Genomic DNA, 13,093 nt, shown 5'->3' on the forward strand with positions numbered 1-13,093 from the left:
TTGGAAATTTGAGCTCGATTGGTCGTCGGAGTTGCGAGATAACTATGACAGGAAAAAAACCTTGTCCTTTCAGATGCTTGATTTCGAGACCTCAAATTCTAAACTTGAGGTCTCGAAATCAAATTCGTGGAAATTACTTCTTTTTTGAAAACTACTCCACTTCAGAGCCGTTTCTCACAATGTTTTATACTATCAACCTGATACTCATGTAAGGTTTCATGCTAATCATTATTTTGAGTAACCACCAATAGTGTCCACTGCCTTTAATCACGGCTGCAACCGTACACCTCCTATTGCCCTCTTTTGTTTAACTCGGATAATTAAAATTACAAAATACTCATCCAAACTACGATGAAAATGTTTATTTTATGTGGTATATTTATTTTTGTGTCAAAGATTACGAGCAGTTCCAAGAATAAATAATTTACCTTGAGTTAAAGATTCCATTTTTTTAACATGATCACGGCAAACTTTGTACAAATTAATTAAAATGTTTATTAACACCACTAAATGTATATGTACATGTAACCATCACTAAATTTTTAACATTTACAATGGTGGTAAACAAAGATAATTATAAACAAGATTACATAGCACTGCCTCAAAAAAATTGTCGATTGTCATGGCTGAGCGATTTAGACCACCGGATTCAAACTCTAGTGTTTCTGATCAGCAGAGTGTGGGTTCCAGTCCCAGTCTTGACACTTGTGTCATTAAGCCAAGTTGACCAATGTTTCGTCCTTCGGATGGGACGTAAATCCGATGTAGCGCCCTCTATCGGTGACTAATTCAAAATAGGGTTACCAATCTTGGCCCTTTGAAGTTTGACTGCCAGTCACCATTTACGTGTCGACTCGCCCCCAAAAATACTATTGAATCACGTTTTGCCTTCGTGCATTTATACACTAACTTTGATCGAATGTTATTTAAAGATTTGTCTACAGCCAACTTTTTAATGTAAACTGTATCAATCATTGGGCTACTGCAAAATCTTTGTAGAGTGAATGTTACCTTTAGAACACGCCAATAAGACTTAGTTGTCCTGTAATTAAAAGTGCCTCCCGATAAGGCGAAAGTGACGTGACTATGTCTGATCAGCAGAGAGTGGGTTCGAGTCCCAGTCGTGACACTTGAGTCCTTAAGATACGTAACCATTATTCCTGCGTCCTTCGGATGGGACGTTAAGCCGTTGGTCCCGTGTGTTGTGTAACGCATGTAAGTTAACCCAGTGTACTTGATTGGCAGCATATTGCGCCGTAACACCTAGTAGACCATCACATGGTGCTGTGTTAAAGGAGTAGGTCTCATTATTCAAAAACGTCGTCCCACCCTGGAGGTAGAAATAGACCTCCATTTCTACCTCCATGGTACCTTAAGTCGGACCTCGTGTGGTTGGGTGGGACCTCGTCTCCCATGTGTAATGGTAATACAAAATGGTGAGACAGTTGTTTGGGTGTATTGATATTAAGATTTGGTCTCTCAGCAGTGGTTATTATCAATCTGCTCTATTCCTTTAGCTTCGGCATTCGATGACGTCAAGGTGCTCATTTGAGTACGTCCGCCTGTCTTTCGGCTCGTCCCTGCCTGTTCACTGGACGATCCCTGCTGCGTGCCGGTGTTGGCTACATGACCAGCGCCCTCTCGTGTCGGCCGTACCTTCTTAAAGCAGCAGTGGAAAGTTTTCTTAAAGTTCTTCTGGAAGTTCTCCCCAAGGAAGGTGTATATGAAGGGGTTAGCGCAGGAGTTAATGTAAATAAGGGCATGCCCAGCCGCCTTGAAATCCAGCGTTGCAATGGTGTACGGAAAATTCACATCAAATTCCATCCAGATCTGTATAACATGGACAGGAAGCCAGCACACGGCAAACACAATCACGACTGTCAGAACCATCCATGTTATCTTGCGTTTCTGTCTGAGGTTCCTGTCGTTTGCGGGGCCGCTGAGGGCGTCTGTCGGCACGACGCGCTGCCATAAGCTCAGTATCATCATACTATAGCAGATGGAGATGACAACAAGGGGGAGTGCGTAGGTAAAGAGGAATAACCAAATGGAGAACAGCTCACTCCATGTCTTGGACCAGAAATATTTACAGAGCAGTATTATTCCGCCCTTGAATGGAATATCCACTGTGTCCAAGAAGACCAAAAAGGGTATGTAGACTATGAATGCAACTGAAAAGGAGAATAAATAAACAAATAAAGCAAAAATAAACAGATAAAGAAACAAATTGTGGCTTATAGTACTTGATATTGATATTGGATCGAGGCATTGCATGGTGAGGTGTAAGGTTTGCATTAGCACCGTGTGTGTATCTACTTGCCAGGTAGAGTTTGCTCTTTAGAGAACTGTCTTGCTATATATTCTTATACCACCGCAGAGTACACCACTGCAGCTTGGCAAGTTTCCTCAAGGGATTTCCCCTACACCACCACCACCACCACCACAACAACAACAACAACAACAACAACAACAACAACAACAACAACAACAACAACAACAACAACAACAACAACAACAACAACAACGACGACGACGACGACGACACCGACGACAACGGCGACGACGACGACGACGACAACAACGACAACAACAACAACGACAACAACGACAACAACGACGACGACGACAACAACGACAACAACGACGACAACAACAACAACAACAACAACAACAACAACAATAACAACAGCAACTTACAAAGCCATATGACAATGCTAATTATGGCTGCATTGTGGAGGGTGCGGGTCTTTATTGACTTGAGTGGTCTGACAATGGCTTGGAATCGGTCAATACTCATCGCTACTAGGAATAGACAGGTCACCTGAGCTGAGACCTGTCGGTAAAACATTAAAAGATCCACATTACCAGGTTAAAGGCACTGTCATCTATTGGGAGTTACTCAAAATAATTGTTAGCACAAAAACATACTTGGTATAACGAGCAATAGAGAGCTGTTGATATTGGAACAAATTGTCAAATTGTTGAAACGGCTCCCTCTGTCAGTAACATAGTTTGTCAAGAAAGAATTAATTTCTCACTAAAATATTAAAAGAAATTGGCTTGAAACGTTTTCTTTTGGCGTCTTAAAGCACACAACTTGTGCACCAAGGTTTTTTTCTGTCATTATTCTTGGTCAACTTCGATGACCAATTGACTCCAAATGTTCACATGTTGCGTACTACATGCATATGTCGGGATACACCAAGTGAGCATACTTGTCTTTGAACATACCAAAGGTTCCCTGTGCCTTGAAAGGGTATACGTTTTGTATTAACTCTTAAAATTAATGCCAATAAAAGCTATTGGTTAGAAGCCAACGGTAGCGTTTGATAGTATAAAGCATTCTATGCATGTTTTATATAAGAGCCAAACGACTCGAAAACAAATTCGGAAACGATCTATTATAGTATTACTAATGATATTTTACTGGTGTTAAATTTGATTCTTTTTTGGGTCACTATATGTCACAACACCCATGGTGTCAATTTAACACCTCAGCTTTTGCCGTGTAGAAAAGATAAAGACGTACCGACTGCATGTAGTAGACCATTTTACACATGAATCGACCGCCGAGAAACGAAGGCGATCCGTATTGAGCAGCCGTTGAGGGCGCACAGACACAGAGAAACAGAATGTCGGCAACGGCGAGGTTGACGATGTAGTAGTTAGTGACCGTCTTGAATTGTCGCATCTTTAAGATGACGAAGATCACTAAGGTGTTACCAATGATGCCGATTACCATCAGAATGCCTGTCGGAAGAAATAAACAAAACGTTTTTCAACAGAAACTTGTAAAAAGTTAAAGGGCAGATTATAAGTTTGGTAATCACTCGTGATGAGACAATGGACACTATTGGTAATTGTCAATAACCAGTCTTCTCACTTGGTGTATCTCAATATGCATAGAATAACAAACCTGTAGTAATTTTCCACGAATTTGATTTCGAGACTTCACACTTAGATTTTGAAGTCTCTAAATCAAGCATCTGAAAGCACATAACTTCGTGTGACAAGGGTGTTTTTTCTTTCATTATTATCTCGCAACTTCGATGACCGATTGAGCTGAGATTTTCACAGGTGTGTTACTTTATGCATTTGTTGAGAAACAGCAAGTGAGAAGACTGGTCTTTGACAATTATCAATAGTGTCCACTGTCTTTAAGAGAAGGGTGTAGCGGCGGGCTTGACAGCGTAATTTATTCATGTGTGACGTCAGAAGCGTAGATTATACTTGGTCAATTGAGGGCGCTGTTTTAAATCTTTCGCCAGGATCGATCAAAACATTCATCACTAATCAGTAATACTTTCGCCAATATTTTGTTGATTTTGGATGCACCCAATGTTGTGAGTACAAATTAGTTCAATTACGTTTAAGATTATAAGTTTAAGTATACTCTGCATCAGGGATTGTTGATAATAAGCGGGTAATTAGTATAAAATTTTGATTGTAAATGTGACTATTTTTCCAAGCATGTCGTCAATTAGATTCACGTGGGTTATGTACAGTACATGTATTGTGTATGTGGCTTATTGTGGCATACAGAACACGGTAGTGTGTGAGGAAAAGGTATATTATGGTCAGAGTTGGGATAAAGTTGTGATATTAAGTTAAGTCACTTGAGTTGAGACAGGGAATTACATACACTTGGCACACATTTTGTGGGTAAAATAGGGTTTTTAATCAATTGTTGTAAATACAAATTAAATTAGGTTAATTCATTGTTGCAATTGCTGTATTAAAATCAAATGTTTTTATTGTTTTGGGTTAATTTTGATTAATTGCAGATCGAACCGCATTGCTACAAGCATTATGGTATCGTAATAAAGGGTTGGGCATCAGTAAATTGTGTCATTGGTGACAATTTTTGAGTACACACGTCCCAAAGGGGTGTTTTTGTTTCCCTTCAATCATGATTTGGAGGTTGCACTCATGAGAATAAATAAGTTTTAATTACAGAGTAGTTTTTGAAAAAGTACCTTGTGTATATCGTTTGTGTTATTGCTTTTTACTTGCCATCTTTTGTTTAAACTTTTACTGCAATTTTAGAATGTTTAATGTATTGTATATAATGTGTATTTTTTATGAGCTAGGTCTGGGAGAGCACATCTTTTTTGATGACAGTTTTTGGACTTTTGCCCTTCCCTGGACGGCCTGTGCTTGTTTTATTGTTTTGCTTTTTTTTTGTCCGAAGAATTAAAATAAATAAAGAAATAAATAAAATACATGTGATGTCATTAATAAACCCTTTTTCTAACCAATACTAGAATTGGCTCGGCCTCCGTCAAACAAAATGTTTAACACTGGCACGTTTTTTTTGCAAATAAATTCACAGGCACCAAAAACAGATGGCTGGAAGTGCCTACCAACAGAAAGTGTTAAAGTCAACGATTATGTCCCACACAAATTACTTCCAGTGTTGAAAATAGCTCCGTAATTTCCTCTTTCACTTACGAATAATTATTTCACACCATTATCGTAGCGTTTTAGGCTGGGTACTATTTCAACACAACAGTTTTTTTAAATGGATTTGAGTTTACTGTGCAAAAAAATATTTTAAATATAATAAACATGTGTCTATGTCGGTCAACCTTCCACTATTTTTTGTATAGTATTGAGAAATCCTTGCTGTCGAAAGTTTAATTAATTTCAGTTATATACTGACACTATATTTAATCTATGGACCACGGTATGTATAAAAAGGAGATCTTTATTTTGTTTGCAACATCAGTTTTTTTTCTGGCCAGTTTCAACAAAAATCCATTTACTTTATAGTATATTACTTGGCTGATTCAATTTCGTTTAAAAATTAATGATCCATTGATTTAGATTTGGACAGTTAAAAGTTCAACTTCCATTTCACCAAGCCAGCAGCAAGAGATGATCAAACATCCAGTTTCAAAAAGGTGTAAAATATGAAGTAGAAAATCAACTTAAGAAAACTGGAAGTGCAGTTTCAAATGCCTATAAATTAGATAGAACGACTGAAGCGAATCTGAATGAGAAAGACGAAGTCATGTGTGCACTAAACGAAATTGGATTCATTAATGGCTTTGAGGGTATTAGAGGAAAATGCACGAACTTGAAAGTGTGTAAATGAAATTACATTTTTTTTTTAATGAAATAGGCCAGGTAAACCTATCATAATATAAAAAGCCCGGGCCAGTATAAAATTACCGAAAATAAAAAGTGTTTACTAAAAACTTGTTGTTTTAAAGGTAAGGTATTACTCGAAAAGTATTGCTGGAGGTTTGTAATTAGGATTATGTATAATTGGATACTTTTGAACGCTTGGTGGCAGGAGACTTACCATGTAAAGTTGATATTGTCTACGGCCCTTTTCGAAACCACGGCCCGGCTTTGGATTTGGCTCAGGCTAGATGGCCCCGCCGGTTGTTTGGACAAATTTTACGTGCTTTGCGTACGTGCCCAGGGGCTTCAAACGAGAGAACGGAGCCTCAAGCCGATTCCATAGCCGACGCCGTGGTTTCGAAAAGGGCCTGGCGTTTACAATAATCAAGAACAACTAATTTACCTGATAAGTCTGCTGCCACCTAGCGTCAAAAAAGGTCCATCATTATGATACTTACCAAAAAGTATTGGCATAAGCAACGCATGATGTGGTGGTTTATGATCAGCCGGTTGCTGGTAAAAGGTTTCGTTCCCGACTGAATCATTATTGGTGCCTAGTGTACTCAAAGGGAAAATCGTGGCTACGGTGGTCGTCATCTTCCCCTGGCAAAAACAACCTCGTCCCCAAATTACTGGAACTCGATCTGCAGAGAATAAAAAAAAAACATGTATAAAAAGACGATTGGAGCATACTCGAAACGTCGAGTTGAAACCAACTTAAAGACACTGGACACTATTGGGAAATGTCAAAGACCATTCTTCTCACTTGGTGTATCTCATCTCAACATATGCATAAAATAACAAACCTGTGAAAATTTGAGCTCGATTGGTCGTCGGAGTTGCGAGATAACAATGCAAGATAAAACACCCTTGTCACACGAAGTTGTATGCTTTCAGAATCTTGATTTTGAGACCTCATATTCTAAACTTACTCAACAAAATTTCTCCTTTCTCGCAAAACTACGTTACTTCAGAGGGTGCCGTTTCTCACAATGTTTTATACTATCAACCTCTCCCCATTACTCGTTACCAAGTAATGTTTTATGCTAAGAACTATTTTGAGTAATTACCAATAGTGTCCACTGCCTTTAAGTTCACATTACAAATTGCGTATCTCACTCACTCCCGTAACTTCTTTGGTTTTAGATTATTGGTGAGATTTGGTCCTAGCATAACAAAACCGTGAACGAATTTTGCCTCTTTAAGAAGCTCAGGTACACACCAATCCTCCAGAAATGTTTCAAGGTCGAGGGAAAAGCCCACACTCCGGGTTGGTCTGACTCACTTCTATGTCAAGCTTAACCATTTTTAGGGTCAGGTTGACCCATTTACGGGTCAATCTGACCCATTAAAGCAATCGCACAACATCGGTAGACAGTATTGTCAAAAGGCCCACACTCACTGTATCACAACTTATATATAAAAATAATAACAAAACTGTTAAAATTTAGGCTCAATCGGTCATCGGAGTCGGGAGAAAATAACGGGACAACCCACCCTTGTTTCCGCACATTTCGCCGTGTCATGGTGGTTAAAATAAATCCGTTATTCGCGATATCGAGAATTGATAATTGTTTTAATGTTTTCCCAACAAAGTAAAGCATTTCATGGAATAATATATCAAGAGAAGTCTTACCTTCTGTAAACCCTGTAAAAGTTATTTGTAAATCTGTGTGAACTTTTAATTTTTGTTCTCTTCAGAAAGTGTCCAATGGCTTTAACGGGTCGGGCAAAAAAAATGATTTTCCGATTCGGCGTCACTTTAAAGACAGTGGACACTATTGGTAATTGTCAAAGACTAGCCTTCACAGTTGGTGTATCTCAACATATGCATAAAATAACAAACCTGTGAAAATTTGAGCTCAATCGGTCATCGAACTTGCGAGGAAAGGAAAACAAAAACCTTGTCACACGAAGTTGTGTGCTTTTAGATGGTTGGTTTCGAGACCTCAAGTTCTAAATCTGAGGTCTCGAAATCAAATTCATGGAAAATTACTTCTTTCTCGAAAACTATGGCACTTCAGAGGGAACTGTTTCTTACAATGTTTTATACCATCAACCTCTCCCCAGGCCTTTGTTTCTCTCATGGCAGGCTTCGTTGCCACTGGATATTCAATGACGTACTTAGCACTAGACTTGATGACAAGTCGTTAGGCGCTGCCTAAATACACCGCGCTTAACAATTACCGTCTTGGCTTCAAGACTAACTCAGCACCGACCAAGGTTGTCAACTTCTTGCGAATCTAATCTAAATGATTGAATGCGTGGGACGAGTTATCACTTATACTTTCCACCCATAAATGTATTACTAATACTCATGTCTTCCTTTTGTATTTCTATTTTGTAAATTGGCATGCTTTATGAATTGTCTCTTTATTTGAATTATTTTCTGGAGGACAAATCGGCTGTCTTTAAGTGGCGTAACTAGAACTCAATCACGCGTATTATGAGGGCATCAAATGAAATGCACCTTTTTCCATATTTCCGTATGTCGGATTACTCATGGTAGTAATTCATCAATCTCTCGTATGTTCAAAGAACTACGTGACTAATGGGTTCTAAAATGGATTATGGTATCATCTAGCGATACAATGTCAGTTCGGTATCATGAGGGCCTATGCAATAATAAAAAAATTGTGTTTCTCTTGGTTACGGAGTTGTAGTATTTGTCAAAATGGCCGAGGAATCATGGTTAATGTTCCTACAGCAGATTTCACGAAAACCTAGAGTTAGGACGAGTAACGAGTAAATCGTCCTTACTCTGTGTAACGCATGTAAAAGAACCCAGTGCACTTCTCTCGAAAAGAGAAGGGGTACGCCCCGGCGTTCCTGACTGTGGCTGCTGCATGCGCCGTAGCACCTTGTAATTTCTTATAAGGTGTTAAAAACTAGGGTCTCGGAATTCATCTCTGCAATAACCTATCTTTCCGAATGTTTGTATATACTCAGCGCCTTGAGCACCTTGTTTGGATACGTGCGCTATATAAGACTTTGATATTATATTATATAAATATTATTATCAAACGTATACAGACCCTTTAAAAACAATCCGTTTGAGTGATGCATAATCGATTGTGGAAACAGAGGAACTAATTATACGCCATAACCTTCACTTGAAGTCCACGAGCTGTAAAAAATCATCCAGCTAAAAGTAACACAGATTAAAGAATGCACTAGAATGTGTTTACTGTCTTTGCTTGGTTCAAGTGTCTGCTGTCGCTCCTAGCTTCTAGAGTTGCAATTGAGTGAGGCTTACAGTAGACTTGCAGACAAGTCGATAATTCGTTGGTTTTGATGTTTGATCCGGCCCATTATTTTGCCTCTTTGTTTGGGGTCCATGCGCCCCACGCAGCGGGGGGTCCCCGGCAGACATCCATAACTAGGGTGTCGTGGCCGAGTTGATAAGAGCGCGGAACTCAAGCTCTGGTGCTTCTGTTCAGCAGAGTGTGGGTTCGAATCCCGGTCGTGACACTTGTGTCCCTGAGCAAGACACTTTACTATAATTGCTTCTCTCCGCCCAGGGGTAAATGGGCACATAGGGCAGAGATGGGTCTTGTGATTGGTTTAGCTGAGTAGCGCATATATTGCGCACAGGCTGTATACTCCCCAGGGAGCTGAGATGGTTTAAGGAATGATTTAAGGCCTAGTGACCAGGGGTAATAATGTCGGAAGCGCTTTGAGACACGTGTGAAAAGCGCTTAAAACGGGTTATTATTATTATTAACTGAATTATGCTAAATTTAGGTGTGTCTAAATTTTCCTGAATATTGGTACCTTGTTCGTTCAACCAAAATGCTCTGTGCTGCTGCTCTAACAGTCTCTCTCGGCGCAGCAGAATCGCGAAAGAGCCGTTTCGCTATCACCGCGACAGATAAACGACTTGTCCACAAGTCTAGGCATGCAGTAACTGGGTCGGGTTTTTTTTTATACAGGGAGCCGCAGGCTCGCTGTCTCCCCGTGCATAATCTCTGACATTGACTGGCTTTAAATATGGTTTAGGGTGACATTAGCTGGTGCCTTCTGTGCAGCTCTAATGTGATTATACATGTTCTGTGCAATTGTCACTGATGAGTCTTTGAATATCTTGTATTTTGTATTTGTACTTAAAGTCACCTGGAAATATAATTGTTTTTCTTTCAAACATAAGAATATATGCTTACGAACAATAAAACAATTTGTTTAGTAATTGTTTGTCACGATTTATATGTTTAAAAAATATATAAAGTTGTTTGGGGGACTGACACCGCCTACCCCTTTTGTGACGTCAATCGAGGCAGACTTTGCCTGCAATGCGTATAGTAAACACACGTTCAAAGTACATGTATGTCCAAGTCGTGAGTTGGTACGTTTCAAAAAGTGTTTTTCTGCATTCAGCAGCAATACACCTGGTCGGCATTGCCGGAAAAAAAAAAAAAAAATCTTTTTTTGAAACGTACAAACTCACGACTTGGTCCGTACATGTACTTTGCAATTGTGTTTACTCTACGCATTACAGGCAAAGTCTGCCTCGATTGACGTCACGAACAGCGCCTTCTCGGGTCGGGGTCTACTCTTAAATTTGTAAATAACATAAGAACTGTTTTTTTTTAAACCTTAGTTAACTGTTTATTCACATTCCACTCATCCAAACACATATATTAGTGACAAAAGCTTTATTTTGAAAAAATACCACTTCCAGGTGACTTTAAATAAAAAAAATTATATCCTAATGTTTTTCTGTAATTTTAAAAATAGTGTATATATTTTCTTATGCTCTGTAATTTTAAACGCAATTCAGCCTCTGGCTGCCAAGTTTGGATGTTTTTAATAAACCAATAATAAAATTGAAGGATGCTTTTTGTTATACTAGACTGTGCTACTCTCGTGTGTAATTTAACTTCAACGACCATGGCTGTTCCCAATCTAGCCCTGGCGGCCTTTCACAATCGTTTTGTACTACAGTCAAATCCTTCACAGTCAAATCTTTCATTATACATGTATATACATTTAAACAACATTCATAAATACCTGACAGTTTCGCTATTCCTATTGGTGGAGAGCGTGTCACGTGGGTGTGTATAAACCTTTGTTTATGACCGGTAAAAAGTGTTAATTCATGGGCGTGACACGCGACCTTGCACCTGTTCTTATTTAAAGACAGTTTCTTCATTCCCATTGGCCGAGCGCAACGGCTGAAACAGTTGTGCCACATCACGCGATACGTGCGACGCGCACAGCATTCCCTTATAAGGAGTTGTTTACCCGAGGGCGGCGGAGGGCTTTACCATTTCATAGCTGGAGGGGTGTTGTGTTGAAAGAAATCATTTAACAATTATGATTTTTGCATTTATTTTATTATTTGACCAAAAAGTGATGATGTTTTTGACCGAAAAGGGTATTAATGAAATCAAAGTGTGTTGAGTAGGTTTTCGACTAGTGGTTTAAACCCGCCGAGGCCTGGTTCTTTATAATTTACCTCGACTTCGTCTCGGTAAAATTATCAAGAACCAGGCCTCGTTGGGATTAAACCACTAGTTGAAAAACCTCTTCACCACACATTGATTCCCTTATTTAATACATACATGCACTTGTGCCCGTACACCATGTACAATATAACATACAAACGTTATACCTGCCGCATGCAGACGACCGAAATTGCAGCTGACAAATATCACATCGGACCAATCAAAACACAGATAGGGAAGCTTACGTCACTGCACGTTTAGCCAATGAAATCATTGTATCCAATGAATTCATTAGGTTTAGACTCAGACAGAGTTGTTATGTGGGTTGGCCATTGCGTGATTGCCCTAATTGCTGCGAAACTCTACCAGCATCAAAATACCTAACTTTTGATACGACACACAGAAAGCTGTGTGTCCTTCTTTTACCAATGAAAGTCACGTATTGTTCGAAGACAAGTGAATGTCAAACACACAGATAAAAAGCTTTTGCGATGAGGGTCTGCCAAGTAATTAACAGGATACGCAAGACTAAAGCAGTTTATTAACAATGTACTTTAGAGTTGGCACTGTGTCACTCTCGATACATATTAGTAGTTTATTAAAAGTGAACTGAAATGAGTACCGTCTCAATTTCAATCATTCACTTATTCAATCTAGTGATGCCTTTCAGTTCAATACGTGATTCTGGTGAAAAAAAAACCGACTCTTAACTTACACTAGGCTGTCTCCAATTGAGTACACACACATATAAAATGCTTCAATTACAACAGCCACGACTTAAAGACACTGGGCACTATTGGTAACTGTCAAAGACAAGTCTTCTCACTTGGTGTATCTCAAACATATGAATAAAATAACAAACATGTGAAAATTTGAGCTCAATTGGTCATCGAAGTTGTGAGATAATAATAAATGAAAAAACACCCAGTGTTACACGCAGTTGTGTGCTTTCAGATGCTTGATTTCGAGACCTGAAATTCTAAACTTGAGGGCTCGAAATCAAATTCGTGGTTAATTACTCCTTTCTCGAAAACTACGTCACTTCAGAGGGATCCGTTTCTCACAATGTTTTATACTATCAACCTCTCCCCATTACTCATTACCAGGTTTTATGCTAATAATTATTTTGAGTAATTACCAATAGTGTCCACTGCCTTTAAATAAATCAACAACAAAAAATGTTCTCTTGCCCGTTAAAGGTACTAGAAACATTTGGTATATATGGACACCAGCCAAAATACAACTAACCATACTAGAACACTTTCAAGTACATGTACTTTTGAAAGTGGGGCCAGGAAAAACATTATTACGGACACCAAAGCTCTCTCTCTCTACACCATCGTTTCATTAACAAAGTGAGTGACTGCTGACACTTGAAGCGTATCCCAGCAAAGCAAACTCGTGTCATGATTGCCAAAACTTGACATCACTCAACCAATTAGAGTGTGTTATGTCTCACATAACCCCCTTAAAGGTACTTGACACTATTGGTAATATTGTCAAAGAGCAGTATTATCACT

General features: G+C 39.0%; 1 pseudogene; it reads right to left on the reverse strand.

The window, feature by feature from the left end:
* Nucleotides 1-432: 432 nt before the first annotated feature.
* Nucleotides 433-13,093, reverse strand: part of LOC139948968 (G-protein coupled receptor 54-like) — a 48,154-nt pseudogene continuing 35,493 nt past the window's right edge.

This window comes from Asterias amurensis, chromosome 16 (assembly GCF_032118995.1).
Source record: "Asterias amurensis chromosome 16, ASM3211899v1".
Lineage (NCBI taxonomy): Eukaryota > Metazoa > Echinodermata > Asteroidea > Forcipulatida > Asteriidae > Asterias > Asterias amurensis.